The sequence below is a fragment of the Lynx canadensis genome, chromosome B4 (assembly GCF_007474595.2).
Source record: "Lynx canadensis isolate LIC74 chromosome B4, mLynCan4.pri.v2, whole genome shotgun sequence".
Lineage (NCBI taxonomy): Eukaryota > Metazoa > Chordata > Mammalia > Carnivora > Felidae > Lynx > Lynx canadensis.
This window is the reverse complement of record NC_044309.1, coordinates 116733960-116759067: the sequence shown is the minus strand read 5'-3', so window position 1 is coordinate 116759067 and position 25108 is coordinate 116733960. Positions and strand designations below refer to the sequence as shown.

The following is a 25108-nucleotide window of genomic DNA, read 5'->3' as shown; positions in this document are numbered from 1 at the left end:
ACATGCCCTCCTAACACAATTTGTAATTTTATAATCCCCATAAATTGAAACCCATAACTGACCTATCCCAAATAAATGTGTGTCACAGACAGAGAAAAAGGGAGAGAGATCAGAGGGTATTTTGTTTGGCAATAAAGCAATAAGGCTCAGAAATCGATTTGAGTTCATTAATATATGCCTGGAACATGCTTAGTTTCTCATCTCCTCTGGCTCCCCACCTTCCACACCCCCTCCAACAAAGACATAAGCACAGAAGAGAGAGAATGGGTGTGTTTAACCTGCTTGGGCAATAGAAATTTTACACACACACACACACACACACACACACACACACCCTACACACAACTGGGAAAGAAAAACCTGTAAGTCTGAAATCCAAAATGGCCAAAGTGACTTCAAAGTTTCAAGATAGTGCCCTGAAAAGGTTGTTGGCCAGCTGCACCTCTAAGTAAATAAAGCCGTAACTTGTCTCCCTCTGCAGCACAGGGCTCCCCGGGCTGACAGTGGCTGCACAAAACCCCTCCTGTGCCGAGCAGCGGAAACTCCTAATGAGATTAGTTGGTGTGTGTGCAGACATTACTTAGCAATGACTAAAGGGGCTCTCTCTTCCTGCAGCAGCCAGTGGAAAATTCAGGGAACTTTTTCCCCCTGCAGCAGCAGAATCCCTTTAACCCTCTCCCCAGCCAACTTCCAAAAACAACTCAGCCTCCCCCAGCCCCCGTCGGGCTGGGGTGCTGGGGGTAGTTAAAGACCGGCCAGGGGCTTCCAAAAGCGGGAGGGTAGGAGGGGGCCGGCGGGGAAGGGGCGGGGGACCCCTCGAACACTACAAAGGAAACTGTAAAAGGCACAAATACATAAACCTGAGAAGGAGCAAACCAGTTTCTTTGTGAGCTCCTCTAGTGAGTCATTTTCAAGATGCTGTCTGCTGCCAGTTTCAAAGCGGAAGCGCATGGCAATTAGTCTTGCCGTTTCCAGACAAGCCAGAAACTCTCCCGACACTCGTTTTTTTTTTTTTTTTTCTAAAAAGCCCCTTTTGCAGTTTCTGAAATAACATTTCTTACTCCCACCCCCACCCGCCACCTAAATGCAGCTTGTCCTCACGAAGGTTCGGTTCAGAAAATATAACAAAACCGAGACCTCTTATTTTTCTTTAACTCTCCAAAATTTTAATTCCTCCTCCCGAAAGTTACAGTAGCATTACAGGCCAACATTCAGTTGCAAGCTGAAGAGCCCCTTCCTAAAGAGCTGGGGGCTCCAAGACCGTCTCCTGCCCCGAACCTCTGCCCAAACCGTGTCCAGTAAAGACTCCACTGGCTTTTAAAGGTCCACCTGGGCGTGCGCCTGGGGCGGTGACCCGGGCGGGGGTCACCTGCCGAACGAGAATGGAAGCGACCCCCAGCCCCACGCCTTCGCTCCCCACGCCCTCCGCTTCCCCCTCTCCCCGAATCGGAGCGTCGGTGCCCACTGCCACCCCAGGGGAATGCCAGCCCCGGCTGGAAGGTCGGCGGTGGTCCAGCCTCCAGGCACGCAGCCCGTCCCGCCGCCGTTCCTCCCAGGGACCCCAAGTCTCCACGTCCCCTCCTCCCCCCCCCCCCCGCCCCGCGCGCCCCCTCCACCGAGCTGCAGCGCAGCCCCAGGGCAGGGTGCCGCCGGCGCGGGGTCGGACGCGGCGCGGAGCTCCCGCCGGGCGGGCGGCGCGGGCGCAGGAGCATCCCCCTCGGCGCCCCCTTCCCAGGCCCGCAGCCCACCCCGCGGCGCCCACCAGCCCCACCCCCACCAAGCCAAAGAAAAGAAAGAAAAAGCACCCCCGACGAAACTTTGCAACTGTCCGAGCAACAGGCAGAAACCCCTGCTACCTACCCAGATGTGGGGGAGCTTTCAAGATCCTTCTTCGGGGGAATTTCTAGGAGGAACCGGGCGAAAGCCCCCGACTTTCCATGCTGACAGGCGTCTGCAGACGGTCTGTTGCTCTTGTAATGAGATCCTGATTTTTCCCCCTTTTTTTTTCTTTCTCTCGCTCCTCTTTTTTTTTTTTTTTTTTTTTCCTCTGGTGTGTGTGTGAGAGCAGGAAGTTGGAGCAGTCAGGCCGAGCCGGCTCACTTCCTTTACTGCATTATTCCCCAGGCGGTGTGCAGTCTGTGTAAACAGGCTTTTCCGCCCCGCGCCGCGCGCCCCGGCCGCGGCTGTGCGCCGGGGCTGGCCGCCGAGGCCCGCGCATACTCCGCCGCCTGCGCCCCGCGCGCTCGCCCCGCACCGCGCCGCGCCCCCGCCCGCCGCGCGCCCCGCTTCCTGCTCGGCCACCCCAGGGGAGGAGCCTCCGGACCCTCTGTGACTCCGGGCGGCCGCAGCCCCTCCCCGAGGCCGGGGACTGCTTGGCCAGAAACCCAGAGAAGCGGCCCCCCGGCGCGCGGGTGGGGACCCCCGGCTGCGGTGGACCCGGGGATCCCTCCTTTCCCCTGAGCGGGGAGGGGGGGGTGGGTCTCTGCGCTGAGCACTGCAGTGGGGTCGTGTCTTGCCCAGTTGGCCTGGGCTGGAAGGCCCAAAGCGAGGAGGCCTCTAGACTTGGCTGTTTTCTGTTAGCTGGGATGGCTGAGTTGTGGGGCAGTGGGGCACGGGGAGTGGGGTGCAGAGTTGGGTGGCTTTGGGCAAAGGGCTGCTTTTATCGTGGGTGGGGACGTGATTGCTTAGGAGGAGATGTTTTGATGTCCAGAAAAGGAGGCACGGTTTCTGTCTAGGGATGGACACAGTTTCTGTCTAGAGTTTAAAAAAAAAAAAAAAAAAAAAAGCCAGAGCTCAGAGTAGGGGGCCCACTTTGGGGAAAAGAATAAGGAGCCATAAATTGGAAGCCAGGATTTGTCAGGAAGAGACCTTTCTGGCCGTTTACTATGGCCTACCACAGGCCCAACCTTCCCTGCCCTGCAAAGGAGCTCCGGAGGGAAAGGAGCAGCCACCAAGGGGGCCCGAGTGACTGAGGCTTCAGAAGGAGGCTCTGTGGTCGCCAGACAGGACTACACGCCACAGGATCTGTCAAGGACCGCCCACCCAGAGGACTCAGGCCAGGCTGTCCCTGGAGAATTTGACCATTGCCCTGAGACTGCTCTTAGGAGGAGGGGGTCTGTGAAAGGGTCCCTCGCCCCCAGCACTGTGCTCCACCCCAACTGCTCACCTTCCAGAAGCCCTCCATTTCTGTGCCTCCACCCCTTAGCAGGACAGCCGGATGGTTCTCAAACTTGAGTGTGTACCAGCATCCCGTGGGGAGCTGGGGCTGATAGACTATGGGCCACCTGGGTCTCACCTGCCAGAATTCCTGATTCAGTAGATCTGGGGCCGTTCTCAGCCCAGCTTCCTGTGAGAATCACCTGGGGAGTATTTTGAAAAACTACTGGTCTCTATACACAACCAAAACCAATCAAGTCAGATTCCCTAGGGACAGGGCGTGAGTCCTCTCAAAAGGAACACACACTAAGAGTTCCTCCACTTGGTTTCTTATTTTTGCAGTCTTTTCTAAAGACTATTTGTTTGTGAATCTCTCACTTCTGTCTACTAACTATGGGCTTCTAAAGGGCAGGCATTGTATTTTACTCAAGTGGGTACCAGCTCTCAACCCCTAAGTGCCTGTCAGAGCACCTGAGTCCATTCCAAAGCGTTTGCTTCCTGGCTGGTATGGATAGTTCAGAGAGGTGAGACATGGCCCACCAGGTCTCTGAGAAGGGTGGGAAAACGTGAGGATAGGGCAAGCTAAGAGGGCACAAAAGCAGGAGAAGGAATGGGGAGGAGAGCTGTTTATCAGCCCCTGATTTTCTACAGCTAATTTTCCACCTTAGGGATTATTATAATCCCTAGTTGGCTTCTCTTGTCACTCAGGAGAGTTCACTCCATGTCCCCGTGTGATCCAGCAATCTGTGGACTGGGAGAATGTAAACTTATTTTATTATACTTCTCAGGGAGGAAAAAAATCACTCACACACAATTGAGAACACCACATCGCTTTATTTTAAAAAGTATAAGCCAAAGCCAAACATAAGTATATTTGAAGCCGGTAGCTTTCATGATTTTTATTGTATTTTTTTTTCACAGTAAATCTTTGGAGAATCCTAGTATGTATGAGAGAAAAGGTGTACATGCTTTCATCAGGCAGTTTGATTGTTCCGAAGAAATGCATCCCTGTTTCAAGTACACATGAAACATGGACGGCCCTAGGGTTTCTCAGGCCAAATGAAGACCTCTGAAGTTTTTCTGGTGTTTTAGATTCTCCACACCACTACTCCCAGCTCTCCATATGAATGAGTAATTCAGAGCTGACTCTGCTCTTCCTCAAGGCACAGGGAATAACTTTTACTTTTATGTGTTTCCAGGTTCTGTCCTTAGCATTCTAAGGGAAAACTGCTGTTACTTGGACTGCTATCACAAATACCATAGACTGGGTGACTTAAGTGATGGACATTTATTTCTCATCATTCTGGTGGGTGGGAAGTCCAAGATCAAGGTGCCAGCAGATGTGGTTCTAGGTGAGAACGCTCTGCCTAGCATGGACCCCATATAGCCTTTTCTCAGTAGACACATGTGGGGAGAGAGAGAGGAGGGAAACTCTCTGGTGTCTCTTTTCATGAGGACACTAATGAGGGAGCTCCACCCTCATGACTTCATCTCAAGCTAATTACTTCCCAAAGCCCCCACCTCCTAATACCACCACATTGGGGGTTAGGGCCTCGATGTTAATTTTTGGGAGATACATACTTTAAGTCCAAAACAACTGCTATTTGTTTTCCATGCTTCCTGCCCACTATCAAAAAGTAGCCAAGAAGTGTGGCATTTAGTGTCATATGATCCACACTCTTCTTTCTATGCTTTTCTTGCAAAACAAACAGGAGTTAAGACTAGATGGGTTATGAGTAAGATTTCTGTAATTTCTTTGGGACCCCTTTTGAGCAGGTAATGAGGCCCAGAATCATTAATTTCTGCTGGCCAAGAAAGTGTTAGTCTCTCTCAGCTTTGATGAGAAGAGCTGAGATCTCAACAGAGATGGGAGTTAGTCAGCATAATGTGTTGGAGGGTGCTGAGGCTGGATGGAGGAGGGTCAGCCCAACTAAACCCTATGGATAAAAAGTGGAGGAGGGCTGGGTTTCCAGAAGAAAATAAAAACCCTCATTCCAAAAGAAGGGATGTATTAGTCAGCTTTTGCTGGGATAATACAGTGTAACAAAAAAACTCCAACCCTCAGTGAGTTGGGTCTGGTTAGCTGGGTTCTGGTCTGCTTCACCTATCTTTTCCTTTTGGGACCTAGGCTGAAGGAATGTGTTCGACTTGAGATATATGGTTCCCTAGGAAGCCAGGAGGTCAAGAGAGATGAGTAGAGACACATGAGGTCTCTTAAAACCTCTGCTTAGGACTCTCACACCCTCACTTTCACTCACAATCCATTGGGGAAAGCAAGTCATATGGCCAAGTCTGAAGTCAGTGGGACTAGGGGAAGGACAAGGAGGGAAGGGAGAATTCTAAACAAGTAATACAATCTACCACAAGAAAAAAATGGATGCTGGATATACAAAAATAGCAAATCTGTCAGGTCCTTCATAATTTAACATTTCACAATGTATAACAGAATGGGATGCGATGAAAAGTAAAAAAAAAATACAGATGGATGAGGAAGCATAATTAGATAGGGCAAGAGATGAAAATGAGTTTTAGAATATATCAACTAAAATATTCTAGAATGTAGCAGAACAAATCATATATAAAACTTATGAATTGATGGTATTAAACATGAATTAATAAATTTTGGAAGATGGGGCGCCTGGGTGGCGCAGTCGGTTAAGCGTCCGACTTCAGCCAGGTCACGATCTCGCGGTCCGTGAGTTCGAGCCCCGCGTCAGGCTCTGGGCTGATGGCTCAGAGCCTGGAGCCTGTTTCCGATTCTGTGTCTCCCTCTCTCTCTGCCCCTCGCCCGTTCATGCTCTGTCTCTCTCTGTCCCAAAAATAAATAAACGCTGAAAAAAAAAATTAAAAAAAAAAAAAAAATTTTGGAAGAGACTCAAAAGTGGGTTGCCATCACTACTTTGAAGACTGCGTCTATAATGGAGGGATATTTAGGGGCTGGGAATGGAGAACCAAAGCCCGATGGAAAGGCAGCCTATTTGGGTGGAAAGTATACATTTGGAATCAGGAATTTGGGGATCCAGTCCCATACCTGACTTGTTCTAGCTATGGGACTTGACTAAGTCACTCACCGTCTTTGAGCCTGCGTGAGCGTCAGTTTTTACTGATTTTTACAGTGAATGCCAATTTTACATTAAAACAACATGTGTTATAGACTAGGATTCAAAGACATTCATGAACTTCATTTGAAAGAGTACTTAAAAGAATTTTATAGACTTGTAGGCAGACTCCTGTGGGAGTCTGCTTTCCTCCTTTTGTGTTGTTAGAGGTCTTTCAATGGGGACATTTGAGAAGCATTGTTCAGACCATCTTTTTTGCCCTCGGACTGGCCACCCATTGGCAAGAGTTTGGCAAATGACAGCCAACAGGGCCTGCTGCCTGTTTCTGTATGCCTTTCAAGTGAAGAAGAATTGACTTCTTTTAAGAGTTTTTAATTGTGGTAAAAAAAAAAAAAAAACATAAAATGTGCCATTTTTTTTTTCTCTTCTGAAATGGTACATGCCACTTCCACTAATATTTCATTGGTCAAAGAAAGTCATCTGGCCAAGCTTAACATCAACGATGTGGGAACTGTAATGCTCCTACAGGGAAAGCCTGGTAAGGAGGAGCTAGTAGGAAACAATGATGAATGTTTTCACATTAATATAATATATCCAAGAATTATTCAATGCTACAAGTTTTTATTCAGTCACTCTTGCATTCTCACACTTATTTAATTCTTCCTACACTCCTTTAAAACTCCAAAACTTCCTATCCCATCCTACTCCCTGTTGATGACCTTGCAATCCCATTTCACTGGAAAAAAAAATCAAAACAATCAGAAGAGAAATCCCACATGATCTCCCTACCTGTCTACCTGCTTTTGTAGCCATATATGCTACCTTCCCTTGGATTCACTTTCCATGTTCCTACTTAGGGCTGACCCTTCATTTGTCTACTCCATCAGATTGCCTCCATCTACTCAAACTCATTGCCCCAGCTACTCTTTAATCACTTCCACATTGTCAGTTTCTACTCTGTACTGGACTATTCCCAACAGCATGCCAGCATGTTGTAATTTTTCCAATCTTAAAAAAAAAAATACACAACACCTTGACCACATTCCCTCTCATGATACACCTCTATTTTTAGTTCTCATCTTTGAAAGGGTGGTTTATGCATGCGGTCACTATGTTCTCCCTTCTAATTCTCTCCTGAACCCACTACTCTATCAATGCCTCAGTGACCTCAGTGTCGTTAAGCCAATAGTCAGTTTTCAGTCCTCATCTTCCTTGACCCATCAGCAACCTGGAAATTTCTCCACATGCCATTTATAAATGTACACATACCTGGTTTTCATTCTCTCTGACCACTGCTTCTCAGTGTTTTTTGTGTTCTCCTTGCCATTTCCCTGATTCCTCCATGGCGGAGAACTTTAGGAAGCAATAATGGATTTTCTTTTCTCTGTCTCATACTCTCTCCCTTGGTAAGTTCATCCAGTCTTATGATTTTAAGCACATTCTACTCATTGTTCTCTCTCAAATTTATAACTTATGCTTGGACCCCTCCCATTAATTCCATACTTGTAAATCCCATGCGTATTTTACATCACCAAGTGGATCTCTGATAAGCATTTTTATTTTTTTTTTTATTTTTTTTAAATTTTTTTTTTCAACGTTTATTTATTTTTGGGACAGAGAGAGACAGAGCATGAACGGGGGAGGGGAAGAGAGAGAGGGAGACACAGAATCGGAAACAGGCTCCAGGCTCTGAGCCATCAGCCCAGAGCCCGATGCGGGGCTCGAACTCACGGACCGCGAGATCGTGACCTGGCTGAAGTCGGACGCTTAACCGACTGCGCCACCCAGGCGCCCCTCTGATAAGCATTTTTAATGTAATATGTCCTAAAATCATCTCAAACCTCCCCCAAACAGCTCCTCTTATAGACTTTCTCATCTTAGTAAGTGGCACTTCTATTCATCTGTGTGTCCCAGCCAAAAACCTGGCACCTATTCATGATTCTCCTCTTTCTTTCCTTTAGAATACCTGTCTGACCCACCCACAAATTCTGCTAGCTCTACCCTCAACATATATTGTAAAAAATTGATCACTTCTTTCAAGTACACAGTGCAATTCAGTGTGTTCCTGTTGTTATGCAACCAATTTCTAAAACTTTTTCATCTTGCAAAACTGAAGCCGTAGATCGATTGAACACAGCTTCCCACTCTCCCTTACCCCATCCCTTGGCAACCATCATTCTACTTTTCTATGAATTTGACTACTTTAGATATCTCATGTAAATGGAGTCATACAGTGTTTATTTCTTCATGACTGGCTGATTTCACATGGCACAATGTCCTCAATATTCAGGCATTTGTATCACGTGACAGGACTTCTTTCCTTTTCAAGGCTGAATAATATTCCATTGCATGTCGATACCACTTTTTTTGTAAAAAACCATGCATCTGTTGATTGATATTTGGTTGCTTCCACCACTTGGCTATCATGAATAATAAGAATTTACCTTTTTAAACTGTTGAAAACAAATCAAAGGAAGAATAATATGTTATAGCACGTAAAATTATATGAAATTCACATTTCAGTGTCTATAAACAGAGTTTTATTGGAACATAGCCACGCTCATTCACTTACATGTTGTTTAATGCTGCTTTTGCACTGCAATGGCATAGTTGAATAGTTGTGACAGAGACTGTGTGGTCTATCAAGCTGAAAATATTTACTTTCTGACTCCTTACCAGAAGAGTTTGTCAACCCCTGGCATAGGGCATCTGAGACAAATGAGATTCTGCTGTTTTGGTTTTTGGTTTGGTTTTAACTGCATTTTCTTCCATGTTCCAGAGAAAGCCCTTCCTTGGCACATGGGTAAAAATCTTAGTGCCTTTAACACACTTCACATCCAGGAACTTCATATTCAGAGGAAACCAAGTTGCTGTGCTTCATTTAATTCCTCTTATTTGGTCTTCTGACAAGGTGGAAAATACGGTCCCAGCATCTGAGACAGCCTTTCAGGCCCTTCTCTCGTCTCTGACCAGATCTACGCCTTTGTTCCTGATGATTCCCAGCCCTGGTTACACATCAGAACCAACGTACCAGGGCCTCAGCCCTGAGAGTCTGAGGTTGAGCCTAGGAATCTGTGTTTCTCCACCCAGACAACCTCTTTCCTCATGAAACCTTTATAAATGTCTTCTTCATCCTTTGGAGTCAGCTCAGACCCCATTTCCTCTGAGAAGTCTTCCAAGATCCACCAGATGAAGTACAAGGCCATTTCTCCTGAACCCCCAGAGCATAGTGTTATGACTTAGCATTATTTATATGACTTGTTACTCTGCGCCCCCCCCCCCATTCCATCTCTGTATCACCAATGCCTGCCCCAAAATGCTAATTTGTTGCTGTGGAATCAATCAATTCATCAATAATACCTTTTTGGTTGGATTGTTCAGCGTATTGTTAATACAAGGAATGATATACCACAAAAGATTGTGAGTGATGTTGGACAGTACTGACTGAGATGTGAACAATCACCGGGAGGAAGACAACTGACGACTCTCACAGGGCATTAAAACTGATTCCCAGCCTCAGATCTTTTAATTTCAAAACTCATTGAAATCCATTAACACTGCAACCTCCATATCCACCCCAAGTTTACGTTGCATCAGTAGAGGGGAAGGGAGAATAAAATACAGTGTTAGGGTGTCACAACTCCACCAACTGTGAGTCACTGCTGTAATTTCCAGGATGAGTGAAGCGGAGACACTGTGCTGAGCTGCTGGTCAAAATCACTTCCTTCATTGTAGAGATGTGGCGTCCAGAAAGATGCAAATGGTCTTGGGCCTTTTCTCTTTCAGTGATGCCCAGAGTTCCGGTGTAAACAACTGCTTTGGATTTTAAATGTGTAGATCGAGAAAAAGAGGGTTATTTCAATCTCTTGTTTTGATCCTACGGGTTGCATACGACTTTGTAGGAACCTGCAATCCTTCTTTTTCAGGCAGCATCAGACAGAGGAAGCCCAGGAGATACCTGGTGGGTGGGTAGGACGTCATGCTGTGCATTAATGGCAAAGATGGGTAAGCGGCTATTTAGGGGGTTTCAAAACTAACTCCTTAATGGTAGAAAAAGCTAAGGGACCGGAGGTTGATTATCACCTTTTAAAAATCCCTGAAATTCAAAAGAGAATAGTAATTTGAGAGCAGGAAAGGAAGGCCAGGGGCCACAACTAGGCTTGCCAGAGATAATAGTAGAGTAGGAGTCTTCAGAGCAAGTAAAACTCCAGGGCCAACCACAATGATTCAATCCCTTCTCAAGGGTCTATTTGCATGGGTTGATAGGCTTTGTCTGGGGAGGCTGGAGCCAAGTGAGAGATTTGACACAAAATCAGAATAAATGAAGTTGTTTCACCTGGAATTTCAGGATATTCTGAAATGGGGAGAGGGCGTTTTCCCCACATTGGCTCTGAACTTCGTACTCCTTGCAATCAAGAGGAAGCCCCCAAACAAGGAAGTCAGATAACTCATGCCCCTAAGACACAGGGGGACACCTTTATTCCCTCATGTTTCTGTCTGGGAGAATCTCTAGTAGGAAAGACAGAGAGAAGGTCTCTGACTGGCAAGTGTAGGAGAAGAAACTTCAATGTTTGGCCCAGCTCCTTCCTTCTTCCTCTTTGGATCCAGCTTGTCTGGAGAAGATACAGTCTCTGTTCTCCACACCGGGCGATGCTTCCAGTTTTCCAGCTTGGCCCAGGTAGGTAAGTTTAATCTGGGAATGAAACTACATCTAGCCAACTGTGCTCATCGATGGAAGGTTCATCCTTCACTTTAGCTTTTGTAGTAAGACTATCATTTGGATCTCTATCCATCTGGCTCCTGTGCCTCTATCAGTTGGTTCTGAGATGGGACAGGAAAGAGAGGTGTTATTTATTGGGCTGGGGGTCTACCCAGCCAGCTCATGCTAGACACCGCTCTTGGAATTCCAAGCAATAACTCGAGAATACTGTGTTTGCAGGGGAGAGGGGCACAGTACTGAGTTCCCACAGGAGCAGGCAGAGGTTAGACAATGTCACAAACGAGGCATCCCTGGTCACAGGGCCTCACGTGTACCCACAAGTTGATGAGGCTACGAAGTAACCCAGAGATGGAAGAGAAGAAAAACACTATTCTGCAGGCTGCTGTCAGGAACCAGGCACCGTGGTTTGTAGGTAAGGGAAGCTGGGTGATGTTGTGCTATTGAATTAGCTTTAAACTAACTTCTGTAGGGCTCTGTGAGCGCTCTAAGGACAGACGCTAGGGTGACATGAAGGGGAGTAGCATCTTCTCCCTGGAAAATGTCAGTAAAAACTCTTACAAAGGGGTGAGACTTGATAATATTACATTCAGCCTCCTTCATCTCCATAGCAATGTATATTTGTTGAATAAATACCATGGATACTCAAGGAGGAAAAATTATTATTAGAAAATGTATATAATGCCTCAGTCCAAAAAGTGCCATTGAGAAGATGAACTCAGTCGGCCCTAATAGCATGAATCCTGTTTTATATTTGATACAACCTGAGGAGTAGAGATATTAAGTGATTAATGAGTTCAAGGTCACATAGTAAATGACAGACTGCAATTAAAATCCAGATTTTCTGACCAAAATATAAATCCTTTCCACTAATCTTTGCTGTGTTACAACAGAGGACCACGGGACCTAAAGAAAAAAAGGCCAAGAAGGAGAGGTGGGGAAACCACTGGCAGGTCAGGTCCTACCACTAACAAATCTTCCTGCATTTCTTAGTTTCAGCCTCTGCGCCTGGAAAACGGTGAGCAAGGGCATTGGACCAGAAAGTGTCTAAGACTCTGACATGCTATGAAGGTCCTGGATGGTTCTCCGTGTTAGCTCACCTATCTCAGTAATTCAAAGCAATTCTGACTTAGGAAGCCGGTGCCCAGAATCTGCTCAGTGGAAGGTGGGGCATTCAGTCTGTTACCTAGAGCAGCAGATTGAAAACTTTAACCAACCTACAGCAGGAAATTAAGTTTACGTCTAAACCCAACGCACATGTACATGGACTTGAAACAGGTTTCAGAAAACAGTTTTTCTTCTTAACTTCTTTTTTAACATTTACCCTATGGTACCTTATGACATTTTCTATCCTATTTATTTGTTTGGAAGATGTTGGGGGCGCCTGGGTGGCGCAGTCGGTTGAGCGTCTGACTTCAGCCAGGTCACGATCTCGCGGTCCGTGAGTTCGAGCGCCGCGTCAGGCTCTGGGCTGATGGCTCAGAGCCTGGAGCCTGTTTCCGATTCTGTGTCTCCCTCTCTCTCTGCCCCTCGCCCGTTCATGCTCTGTCTCTCTCTGTCCCACAAATAAATAGACGTTGAAAAAAAAAAATTAAAAAAAAAAAAAAAAAAGGAAGATGTTGGTTAAAGCCCACCGATCTGATTTTATGACCCATGAATGGTATGAGACACACAGATTGGGAAGCTGAAAACTGAGAGGTGGGACAGAGCATGGGAAGACAGGATCACAGAAGCCAGAGAGAGCAACAAAGAGAATTGGCTATCATGCCAAGGGAGAGTACATGGCTGTGTGCGTATGAGCCGGCGTCCTGCTAAACATCCCTTCATGCTCTCACATCGTCAACTATCACACCAAGCGCTTTCCCACCTCTGCCGAGAAGGTATCTTCCCCAAATGCAATATTTAAAGGGTATTTTTGAGCGTCCTAGCTTGGTTTATCCCTGGCTTGACTTATCAGCTGGTCAGTCAACAAGTTTCTTGAGGAGCACTTCACCTGTGTACACAGCAGGCTGCTATACTTACCATGGGGGGAATGTGATATTTTAAGGGGGTGGCACATGACATGGTCAGGGGGTTGCCAGGTAAAGGCTGATTTAGGTAGTGGTCTATGGATGGCATCACCTTTGATGGTGTGAGCCTCCACCAAACCACGCTGCTGCTTCCTGTTTATCTGTTTAGGACAGATTTCTTGGTTTAGAAAGTGGGCCTAAACTTCTACACGTGGTCCTTTGGTCTTGGTCCTCACCACACAAGGCCTCATATTTAGCTCTGATATTATCACCAAATGATCTTATTTATGCAGTTACAGAGATAGCCTGACAGACTCCATACAAGGCATTCATTGCACATCTTTAAATTTCCATCCTGTTCTCCAAATACCCTGCTTAAAGTGCACTAATATTTTTGTGGGTCCATAATTTATATGCTGCTAGCACAGTAATAGTATATTGTGTTTTCTATGTAAAAAGCCACAGTTGGTTCAAGGCAAACAATGAAAATACACCACAAGTTTTATAACTGTCTTTTAGCATTTGTTCAGTTTGCAATATACTGAGAACCTCAAAAAATGGTCGTGGTCTATGCCTTTCTCAACTGTGAGAGGCCCACCCCCAAAATTTGGTGACACAATTTTCTTGGAACATTTGCAAGTGAATTCACTTATAAGAGAGAACATTCCTTTCTCAGAGTGGCTGATATGCTTACCTCTCCTGCCCAGAGGATCCTCCTAGGTAATGAGAAAGCCAAGTTAACATTTGAGAATTTGTTGCTTGGTGATCGATAATTAAAGTACTGTGAAACGAAGATATTATCATAGAGGGTACTCTCTGGAAACCAGAAAATGCTCATTCCCCAAATACATTGTCCCCAACTCTACATTCTGTTAGACAGTAAAGCCAAAGATGGCCTTTCTCTTTGTGCTCCATTCTTATTTCTAAGTTTATTTATTTATTTATTTGAGAGAGAGAGAGAGAGAGAAAGAGAGAGAGAGAGAGACAGCACGTGTCAGTGCATGCATGGACACATAAGTGGGAAAGGGTCAACATAAGTGGGAAAGGGTCAGAGAGAGAGGGAGAGAGAGAGAGAACCCCAAGCAAGCTCTGCACTCACAGTGCAAACCATGAGATCATGACCTGAGCTGAAACCAACAGTTGGATGCTCAACCAACTGAGCCATCCCGGTGCCCCATCTTTGTGCTCCATGTGCTTTCTTCAGACATTAAACTTCAGTCAAATAGCTGTTCCAGGAGACCATGATGATATCTGTTTTCTTCCCATCACATGTAGATTTAATTTGTTTAGTTTAATTTTCCAAGAGAAAACTTACTGCCAAGCCTCAGGTTCAACCTCCCTGTAGGTACCACACACTCCCAATATGACACGGTACAAAAGAAAATAGACACCATACCTGACCTTGAGGATTTGCCATGCTAAAATGGTAGGTTAAACCAAGAAATCTGTCCTAAACAGATAAACTGGAAGCAGCTTTGGTGGTTTGGTGGAGGGACCCATGGATTCAACAGCCTAGGCTTTCTTCCCAGCCCTGTCTTGTGATTTTGGGGAAGACAGCCTCCCATCTTGAAAATGGTGGGCCTGAAGTGGGGCTGGTTCAGGAAACCTCTCATGACTGGAACCCATTCATTCATTCATCAGATATATATTAGTGCCTCCCATGTACCAGGGTGTGCCACAACTAAATGGCAAGATGAGTAAGATATGATTCCTGCCTTCAAGGGACTTCCAATCTACAGCCTCTAGCTCTAAAATTTCACACTTCAAAATACAATGATAATCAGAGAAATTTATTTGCACAGGGGCAGGTTGACCAGCTTAGTAAGGCCATGTGCTACATGGGAAGGGCTCCCATGGGATGAAATTTGGTCAAATTTGAGAAAGTGCCTTTATCCCTTGCAGTCTCCATTTTCTCTTCTACAGAATGGGCATAATAAGATCTACTTTGGAGCATTGGGAGGATTAGAGCTAAGATATAGAAGGTGACCCACACATGGTAAGCATTCCACACACCCCCTCTCCCAATTTCACTCTTGAACTTCAATGTCCATTCTCCATCCAAGCAGTCAGAATGATATTTTGATTGATCTTAAAAATATAAATTGTGTCATATCACTTAGAACACTCCCATGTGCCCACCCAGATGTGTAGGCTCCTGGTTCCACATATGGCAGCCTACAAAGATCCTGCATGATCTGGGAAGACAGGATCACCACTTTCCCCTCATCACTCCCACCAGGAGACCACAATCCTCCCCTCTGCTTTCTCAAAAAGATGAGTTTGCCTCAGGGCCTTTGCTCTTTTCATTTCCTGAAGAATTACTGGTTCTTCACCAATCAGATTTCAGCTCAAAGGTCAAAGAGGCCTTTTGTGGCCATACACCCCTCAGCCCAGTCACTTCTATCACATATTCCTGTTTAGTTTTTGTAACATCGGCCCCAAATTCTCTTATTTGCTTCCTTGTGTATTGTCTGCCCTACCTCCCTCAAGAATATAAATTCCCCAGAGGTAGATTCCTTGTTCTATTCACTATATCCCCAAAACAGAGGCAATGCCTGGCACTTAACAGGTGCTCAATAAGTATTTTTTGAATTTAAGTTGCTGTTTTAATGATTATCATTATCATCGATGGCTACAATTTATTTGAGTAAAGATTTCTCAGATAATGTCTGAACCTTGAGCCAGAAGAAGAAACTAATTTTATGCCTGAAGCACAAAGCTGAGGAGGACTAGTGGGAAAGTCAGGAAACTGGAAGGAAGGAGAGTGTGGGCCTAAAGGGGGCCTTTCAATGTAATAGAAAGAGTTCTGGATTTTAAGCTAAAACGTCTAAATACTAGGCCTAATTTAATCACAAGTAACCTCAACCCTCAACTCCTCACGCCTTAGTTTCCTCATATGTATAATAAAGGAAAGGTTGAACTAACTGGCCTTAAAATTTCCCCAGCTCTGTGCCTTGAGGAGAGGGCCACTTCTGTGGAAGCCCAGAAAAGCATTTGCATGAGATGCTACAGGAAAGCGGCCAAGAAGGCGGTGATGTGTGGGAGGCCCCTGCTGCACGCCCACTCAGACATACTCAGCCCTTCCCAGGGCTTGCTTCCCGGACAGGGCCTGGCACAGGGCAGCTGCTCACAAGGTATTGACTGAGTGAACGAGTGGAACCACAGAGAGGGGGAACTGACAGTTCAGTGACTCAGAAGGAAGGACCACTGAGTCACCGAGCCACTTCCTGTCTTGCTCAGTGCCTCCACGCCAAGTCCTAACAGGGTGGGAAAGCGGCAAAGGGTTTCAGCTCTAGCGGGTCCACGTGCAACAGTGCCACATTGGAGAAAGCCCTCAGGGTTAAGGGTGTGGGGCGCAGGGGAGGAAATAAAATAGTCACCTAACCTTTGTTTGAGTTGTGGGCAGCAGACCCTAACATACAACTAAAGTCATACAGCCTGATTCCTTTTTCAGAGCAATAAAGTCAGTTTCTAGAACGTCAGCTATAAAAGGGGCTGTATCAGCTATCTAGTCTTGTGTAACAAAGCACCACTTAGTTGATGAAAGCAATAGCCATTTTATTTGCTCACGGTTCTGTGGGTCAGTGATTTTGGCTGGGCTCAGCGGAGCGGTTCCGCCGGGCTCTTGCAGGGGCTTGCTCACCTGACCGTGTTCATCTGGTGACTTAACTGGGGAAGGATGGTCCAACATAGCTTCACTCAGTGTCTTCTGGTTGGTGTTGGCTTCTGGCTGAGCCTTTCTCTCCACGTGGTCTCATCCTCAAGGAGGCTAGCCTGGGCTTGTTCACGTCGCTGCAGCATCTTATCAGGAGGTTGGTAGCAGAAGCCGTAAGGCCTCTTACTGCTTAGACTCAAACATAATGTCACTTGTTCTGCATTTTATGAACGAGAGAAAGTCACAGGGCTAGCCCGGATTCAAGGGAAGGGGAAAAAGATGCTATCTCCTGTTAGGGGAATGATTACATTGCAAAGGAGAAAAACATATAGGGATGCAAGAAACTGTGGCCATCTCTGTCAACAACCTACTACAGAGGCCTCAAGGCTCATGCAGGGATCTCATCACACACACATAGGCTAAGTGACTTGGTCAAGTCCGGAGAGTTAGCGGCACATGCGGAATGGGAACCCGCACTTCAGTCCCAAGTTCCACACGTTGAAAGACCTCTTCCATCCGCAGCCTTATCTTCTTTACCCAAACCTTCTGACAGAGCCAGTCTTTGGGAGCACCGCACTTCTCAGTCTTCCTGCTTTGGATTTGCTGACCAATCCAGTGACAGATTTAGGAACAGAGTCCTGTTTCTAAGGCTACAGCTGTATTGGTTCTGTGGGCCTCCTTAATAGAAAAGGAGATTCCAGTCCATCTTCTGGTCCTTTGGGAGCCTATCAGGCTCCCAAGCCACAGGTAGATTTGGCAGCAAAATCCCATTTCACTGGGCTCTGTTATAGTCATTTAATAAAATAGCACTTTGTAGTTATAGTTTTTAAAGCAATATGCCCCTAGAATATATTGGAAAGGTAGTAAAGCAATCTTTTAGACACAACATGACTACCAAGAATTAGTTCACCAGAACAGCTTCTGAAAGTGAAGGCTGAGGGAATAATCATCATCATCTAATATTTATTGAGTTTTAACTACATCCAGGCACTGGCTCAGTATTTACACGTACCAGCTCATTAATTCTCATAACTACCATATGACATAGGTATTATTGCTATCCCTGTTCATAAAACTGCTCTTAAATGTCACCTTTGTGTCCAGTTGCCAAATCCAAGGTCTTATTTACAGCTTTTAGCCTTTTCAACTCTGCATAATTTGAAAATACTTATTCATTCATTCATCCACACAGTCATTCTACTGGGTGACAAGACCTGGTCTAAGTGTAGGTGGTAATTGCAGTAAACAAGTCAAAAACACTTCTTGTGCTCAGGGACCTTCCCGTCTAGTGAGGTGGATAGACATTGAATAAGCAGCAGCCTGCAGGATGCGTGTTGTAAAGAGGGAGCTGGGGAAGCCCTCTCAAAGGTGAGTCTTACTTCCCTTGGTTTCTAGGAGTTGAGACTCCAGATTCTACTTCCTTATTTCTCTGACCACTCCTTTGCTGGTTCCTTTTTCTCCATTCGTCCTTTAAACCTTGGCATTCTCCAGAGATTTGTCCTCGTAACTCTTCCTTCTCTAACCATTGGTGAACTCACCAGTCCTGCTTCAGCCATCACCCCTGCTCCACCCAGGGTTTGGATCTCACCTTCTTCTCTTCTGGTCCATATGCTTTCCCCTGGAGCTCATCTGCACTCTGTGGCTTCAACACCTGCTGAGGGTTCCCAAACTTGATCTCCAGTCCCCTCATATTTCCATCTCACTACAGGATGTTGTAATCCATACATCCAGAATCATGCCTTGGCCATTTATACCCCCTTGCCGATATTTTTAGTTCTGCCTTCAGCTACCCTTGCCTTTTCAGCCAGCTATAAACACCGTTCACCTTCCAGGGCACAGGGAACAGCCAGCTCCTCCAGGAAGTCTGCCCCACCCTCTTCAGATGGAACCAGTCATTTCTTCCTCTGACCTCTTTTCTTTCCCTACCCCGCCCTCCTCCCCTACCTGTCACCACCTTACAGAACGATTAGCTTTGTCTGGGTCGGCCTCTGCCACACCAAGTGCCCCCTGAAGACATGGACCACGTCTTGTTCATCAATACATGTCCCTATGTTTCACCACCCAGTAAACGTCCAAATACCATTTGTTGAGCTATTGAACTCAGTTTGGATCTAGAAAACTTTTACAATTCCCCAGTCGAAAGCCATGCCTTTTAATGAGACCACAAGGTGTCTTAGCATTTCTGTTAGGGTTAGCTCAGTGTGCCTGTGTCAGTCACAAGACTGTGGGCAAACTATCTATTTGCAGGCAACCCCCCCCCCATTTTTTCTTTTATCCATGAACACCCTCCAGTACCAAACATGTAATGAAAATGTTTGTGGCCCAGAGTCATTTCACTACCTTTGTCCATCCTTGGTCAAAGGTTCATTCATTACTTAACAAGTACTAATTGAGTGTTTTCTTTGTGCCAGGTATTCAAGGCACAAAGAAATTTAAATTCTAGTGAAGGCACATGGACAATAAACAAGCAAATAAATAAACAAGATAATATCAGATTGGTAAGTGCTGCAAAAGGAATAAATGGGGTGATAAGATACAGTGTAAGAGGGTGGGGGCCATTTTAGCAGGCATGATAGAAGGAATCAGGCACAAAGTTCCAGGAGGCGAACAGGAAGGGTAACAATCCCAACGCAGGAAAGAAAAAAAAAAGGGCATCTCTGAGAAGTTGAGAGGAATGTAGATGTGCATTGGGTGGAATGAACATGAGGAACAAGATGACATTGGCGAGGCAAGCAGAAGCCAGGTCAGGTGGAGTCCTGCAGGCATGGAGGGACTTCTGATTTTATTAAAAGCAAAATAAGGAGTTATTAAAGGATTTTATACACAGGAGAGACACAATCTGATTTATTTTGTAAAAATAGCTCTCTGAAAAGAAAGTACAGAGGGTGGAGTGAGAACAGAAAGACCAGTTCCAGGATTGTTTTAATGGTCCAGGCAAGTTCACTGGGGGCTTCGAGCAGGTGCTGGCTTCGGAAAGGGAGATGACGGCTCCCATGAGCACCTGCTCAATTCTGTCTGCTCTCACTACCATTCTGAACCATCAGCCCAGCCAGGGGAGCGACGCCACTGCACGCCCAGGGCCCAGGAGAAACCCATGTGTGGTGGGCAAGAAATACCCAGAGCTGGCCGGCCGCCCACATCCTCTCATCTCTCGCTGTCTCCTCGGCCCCTTTCCTTCTGGCTCAGCCCCACAAGAAGGAAAACTCTGCCTCTGTGTCAGCCCTTCAGAGGTCTGGAGAGACTGGCAGGGCACAGGAATGCCTGAAAGCTGAGGCGACTGCAGGATCCAGCAGGTGTGGGCAGCAGCCACAGTGGTCTCAGGTCCTACCGGCTGCCTTACTGTAGATCCCCATTCCATTTACCTGGGGCTGCTGTCCCTATCTTGATTTACCCTTAGACTATCCAAACGCTTCATTGTTGCCCTGACTGCTAAAACACAGTTCATGTTTTTCCCTGCAAAACAGAGAAGTGTTTTAAATTCATTAAACTGAGTTGAAGCGAACTAGCCAACTGTTAGGAGGAGCTCCAGTGTGCCCAGGGGCACTGGCCCCAGCCCACCTCTTCACCTGCTACCTCTTCACCCCCCGAGCGTGCACACTCCTGCAGTATACCAGCCTCCTTCTCCCCTCCTGGGACCTGGTGCTCTCCCCTGCTTACCTAACTTCTCCTTCAGGTCTCGGCTCTGATATCACTTCCTTCTAGAGGCTGTCCCTGAGGGCTGCCTGCCAGTCTGCGTTAGATGCCCTGATTAAATGCATTCAAAGCACTAGGCACTTTTTCTTCATAGGATTCACAGTAATTATAATGCAGCACTCTTACCCAGCAGAGTGGAAACATATGCACCACGGCTCAGGTGGTTTTTTTCAATGCTTAGCTTAAATTTTCATTTATTTATTTAATATATTTATTTGAAAGAGAGAGAGAGAGAGAGGGAGAGAGCAGGGGAGGAGCCGAGAGAGGAAAGGGAGAAAGAGAGAACCTTTAGCAGACTCCATACTCAGCATGGAGCCTGATGCGGGCCTGGATCTTATGACCCTGAGGGTGAGACCTGAGCCGAAATCAAGAGTCAAGCGCCTAACCCACTGAGCCACCCAGACGCCCCATAAGTATTTTATTTCTATAAGTGGTCTCATTTGCTCCCACTCATGCTGATGGTGGTAGTGGGGGTAGGGGGAAATCTTCAACTTGCCAGTGAACAGTAACAGCCTCTCCCAGTTTAAAATAATCTGTTTTCCCCAGGCAATTAATTCAAGGTTGCAAGTTGCTGGCCTTGGGCACTATCAAGACGCCTTGGGCTACCATTGCCTCCACGTCTGCAATCTGGGGGTCAGCTCCACCCTCCAGCCTTTGACTACAAGGCCACCTCTTAGTTTGCTGTAGCCGGCTCACAAGCTAGCATTCTCAGACGTCTTGGGAGTATGTCTTGAGGAACTTCTACATCCCCTACGTGCCACACACAGGACAGGAGGAAGTGGGGCGCAATCTCAGGCCCCCTTTCCACGGAAACACATCTGCCACCGTGCCGACTCCACTGTGGCTTCCCCATGGTTTATGGGGTGCCCAGAGAGAGAATTTCCTCTCATATCCAAGCGGAAGGCAGAGCCCAGTCTCCTGTGGTCTGACTCCCCTTCTGCTACCTGGACTATTCTGTATCCCTGCCGTGTGCTCAGGATGGAGAGACACAAGTCTTTCTCTTCCTCCGTTCTCCTGCTAGTGGAGTTGGGTCTTCCCTTTCCTTCCAGTCTTGTGGGACCCTGTGATCTGTGATGTGGTCTCTGAACAGATTATGTATGGCGGACGCCGAATGAAGCCCACGATGCAGGTTTGCCTCTTCATATGTAAAGGCAAGTTTTGGGAATTAACCACCACCTTCCCCCTGCCCGCCACGCCCCTTACACTTTTTCTTTCTCCCAGAGTTTGCCTTTTAGGATTACTTTCTTGCAGATTTAAAAAATCAAGTTTGACTCCCTAAAGCTGAGGAGTGACCTCTTTCTCCTACCTTGCTTCCAACCTCACAGAATCCATCCATTCCTGGGCGGGGGCCACACGGTTTTCAGGAAACAAAAAGCACCCGGCTTAATGTTTTGTTTTGTTTTGTTTTGTTTTAACTTCTTATTATAGTAATTTGTGTGAGTCTTTGCTGAAGGTGTATCTCTATAATCTCTTTTGCTCAGCGCTGTTTTCTTTGTGACGAACACACATACATGTGGTTAACATACACTTTGTCGCATGACTTAAGCCAAGGATTAAACTTTGTAATAATGATAAAATGTCAAAATTGTTAGGGACCATAGAGATCATTTAGTCCAATCCTTTTATTTCAGGAGAAGAAACCTAGGCCAGAGTGATTAAACATACTATTCAAAGTCACATCAATAATGGCAGGTGTGGATTTGAACCTCTGATTCTTCTGCCCCCAATTTATTACTGTTTCCCATTTCAGACAACCGCCTTTGCATGGGATTTCATTTGCCTATTTTGCCTAAACCCAAACTATGTAGTTTCATCGAGAACCAGTTGCCTTCATAGATTTGTTTATGGAGACAGAAATTGTCTCCTCATTTTTTTTTCATCTAGCCTATATAGATATGTCATTTTCAGAATGGAAATAGTTCACTTTTTCATGATTACCAAAATCATACCTTCTCACTGTAATAAAAAAAAAACTGTAAAGAAATCTTTACTTTGTGTTTCTAGCATTTAACATAGTGTTGGTAAGTGCTGAATTGATGTTGAATGAATATTAATGAAATAAAAAGTCATGCATAGTTGTGCTACCCAGAAATAATTATTCAGTGTATGTGCTCGCTATTTGTACACGTATAATAAAAACAGAATTAGATATTTATTTTTCTTTTACCAGGTTCCTTCAAAAGAACACATTGAAACATATTCAAATAACTTGTAGCCCATTCAAGGAGGTCACCTGGGGAGGTGATATTCTTATTTCAATAATGTTATTGTGCTAATACACTTATGGAGTTATCTTCCAAGGTTGTTGCTAATTATTTTATTCTCAGTGTGAACAAATATTAATCCTTCGATGGATTTTATTTGGAACAGGAATGGCACTTGAATGATGGTGGAAAAGGTGGGTGTTACTGTTTTGGATAAAAAGCAAGACATGAATATCAAAGAATGAGATTGACATTTGCTGGATGCATGCTTAGAAATTGCTTTGAAGATTGGCCCCCATAAGGAGTTCCAAAACGTTTCTTGCAGGGGCATCATAGGAAAAGATGCATATCTCCCAAGGGAACAACTTAGAAGGTAATGGTTTGCATCTGAATGTAAATATTCCAGTGAATGGGTTTTAAAGACAATTATATTGGTTTATGGTAATATTTTGTACAATTTCAGACTCAGAAAACTGAAAAGTGTAGTTGTAGCGAATTTTAAATTTAGCTTAATGAGATTGTTTTTTTTTTAATGTTTATTTATTTTTGAGAGACAGAGACAGAGCGTGAGTGGGAGAGGGGCAGAAAGAGAGGGAGACACAGAATCCCAAGCAGGCTGCAGGCTCTGTGCTGACAGCTCAGAGACCCAATGTGGGACTCAAACCCACGAACTGTGAGATCATGACCTGAGCTATAAAGTTGGATGTTTAACCAACTGAGCCACACAGCCGCCCTGATTTATTTTTTTAATTTTGTTTTTTTTTATTTTAGAGAGAGAGAGAATGCATGAGCGGAGGAGAGGGGCAAAGCGGCAGAGAGAGAAAGAGAGAGAGAGAGAGGGAAAGAGAGAGAGAGAGAGAGAGAGAGAGAGAGAGAGAGAGAGAGAGAGAGAATCTCAAGTAGGCTCCACACGCAACTCGGAGCCTGACACAGGGCTCAATCTCACAACCCTGGGATCATGACCTGAGCTGAAGTCAAGAGTCTGGTGCTCAACTGACTGAGCCACCCAGGGGTCCCTGTTTTGTTTTTAAGCAGGCATTTTTAGGTCTTCCATGATCTTGGCTGAAGGTGATCAAGGAGTTTCTTACCAATTGCAACAAGCTTTCTCTTGTAGCTGCTTTGAATTTGTTCCTTACTGCTTTGCTTTTCTTCTCAATGTCCACCTTTAATTTTATGATACTTCATAACAATTCACAAGAGAAGTGAGCCTGTCATATACGTCTGCACTTCCTAAGTTATAACGTGTTATTAGAGCAAAAATGTACCCCATTTTCACTTGAGGGGGCACAAGTGTCTACAGGAGCCAGGCAGGTCGTACACAAGTGTGAACAGAGTGTCTGTAGGATAACAGTGCCAACCTGATGACAAAGGTGAATAACTGGTGGCCTCGGTGTTGGAAGGCAATAGGAAATGGTGGGGGACTGGGAAAGTCAAAGAACACTTCTGCATGCAAAGGAGACCAACTTTTACCACAGGGGAGTGAACTCAAGGTTGTTAGAACTCCTGATCTTTGGTTTTGACAAGGTGGAGGTCTAGGTTTTTATCTTAGTTCTCTTGATTTTTAAATGTCGACAAATAGTTCAAACACGCCAGAGGGGCAGAGGAGCATAATGGTCAACAACTTGCATTACGGAGCCAGACTGCTTGGGTTCAACTTCCACCTCTGCAATTTTTTAATTAACTGTGCCACTTTAGGCAAGTTACTTAACTTCTCTGTGCCTTAGTTTCCTCATCTGTAAAATGAGGACAGTCATATAGTACCGATCTTGTAGGTTTGATGTGCAGATAAAGTGAGTTTATATATGTAAAATGTATATATGCCTGGCCTATAGTTAGTGCTACAGAAATGTTAGCTTTTATTATTTAAAATGAGAAGCCATTGTGTGGGCTAAATAAAACACATCTGCAGGCTGAATTCAGCCCATAGATTTCCAATTTGGGCACTGTGGTCTAGAAACAGGAAAGAAAGCTTTTGGTAATCTAAGGCAGTTTGTATAAAATTATAGTCACTATCTCAGCATACTCCAAAGTACACTAAGAGTTTAAAATAGGCTAGAAAAGTCAATCTGACCCTTGGTAACTCTCCAATTTTCTGATAAACACAGTGGTCACTCAGCTGATCTACAGGAGGTGGGGGGGGGGGGTTTCCATTTCACCTGTGCAGGGCTCTATAGGTATGGCAGGCTGAGTGGTTAACATATTGAAATAAATGAACAAATGAAATAAAAATCCATAAACAGACGCTCTCCTAGCTGACCCCATCCATGACTTGGCCAATCCAACTACCCCAGCTTCTGCCCCAGTGACTCCTTTCAGGCCCTGCTTCTGTTCCACGGCATCTGTTCTGGTTGGTTAGTGTTCTCTCCATACCGGTCGGTAAATATTCTGTTTGTCACCTCTGCACTTAGGTGCAGCAATGCCAAATAAATTGCAGATTCAACCATTAAAAGGTTTGTCTTCCTACAACCTGTTACTTAACCCTCTTTGAGCCTTAGTTTCCTTATCTGTAAAATGGGGATAACACTAGTAACTATCTCTTATTATGATAAATGAGAGAATCCATGTAAAGTGTTTTGCACAGTGCCTGAAATATGTCAACCCTCTCCATAAATACT

The 25108-nt window shown here is 45.4% G+C and overlaps 1 protein-coding gene across 3 annotated transcripts in view; it reads right to left on the bottom strand.

Annotated features, from left to right (window-relative positions):
• Positions 1–2212, bottom strand: part of ELK3 (ETS transcription factor ELK3) — a 67832-nt gene extending 65620 nt beyond the window's left edge. The window contains exon 1 of one of the 3 annotated variants that reach the window (XM_030323442.1): positions 1861–2212. The gene's annotated coding sequence lies outside the window, so the exon portion shown is untranslated. The remainder of the gene's footprint in view (positions 1–1860) is intronic. The other 2 variants (XM_030323441.1, XM_030323440.1) reach the window with 2 other exon arrangements.
• Positions 2213–25108: the final 22896 nt, after the last annotated feature.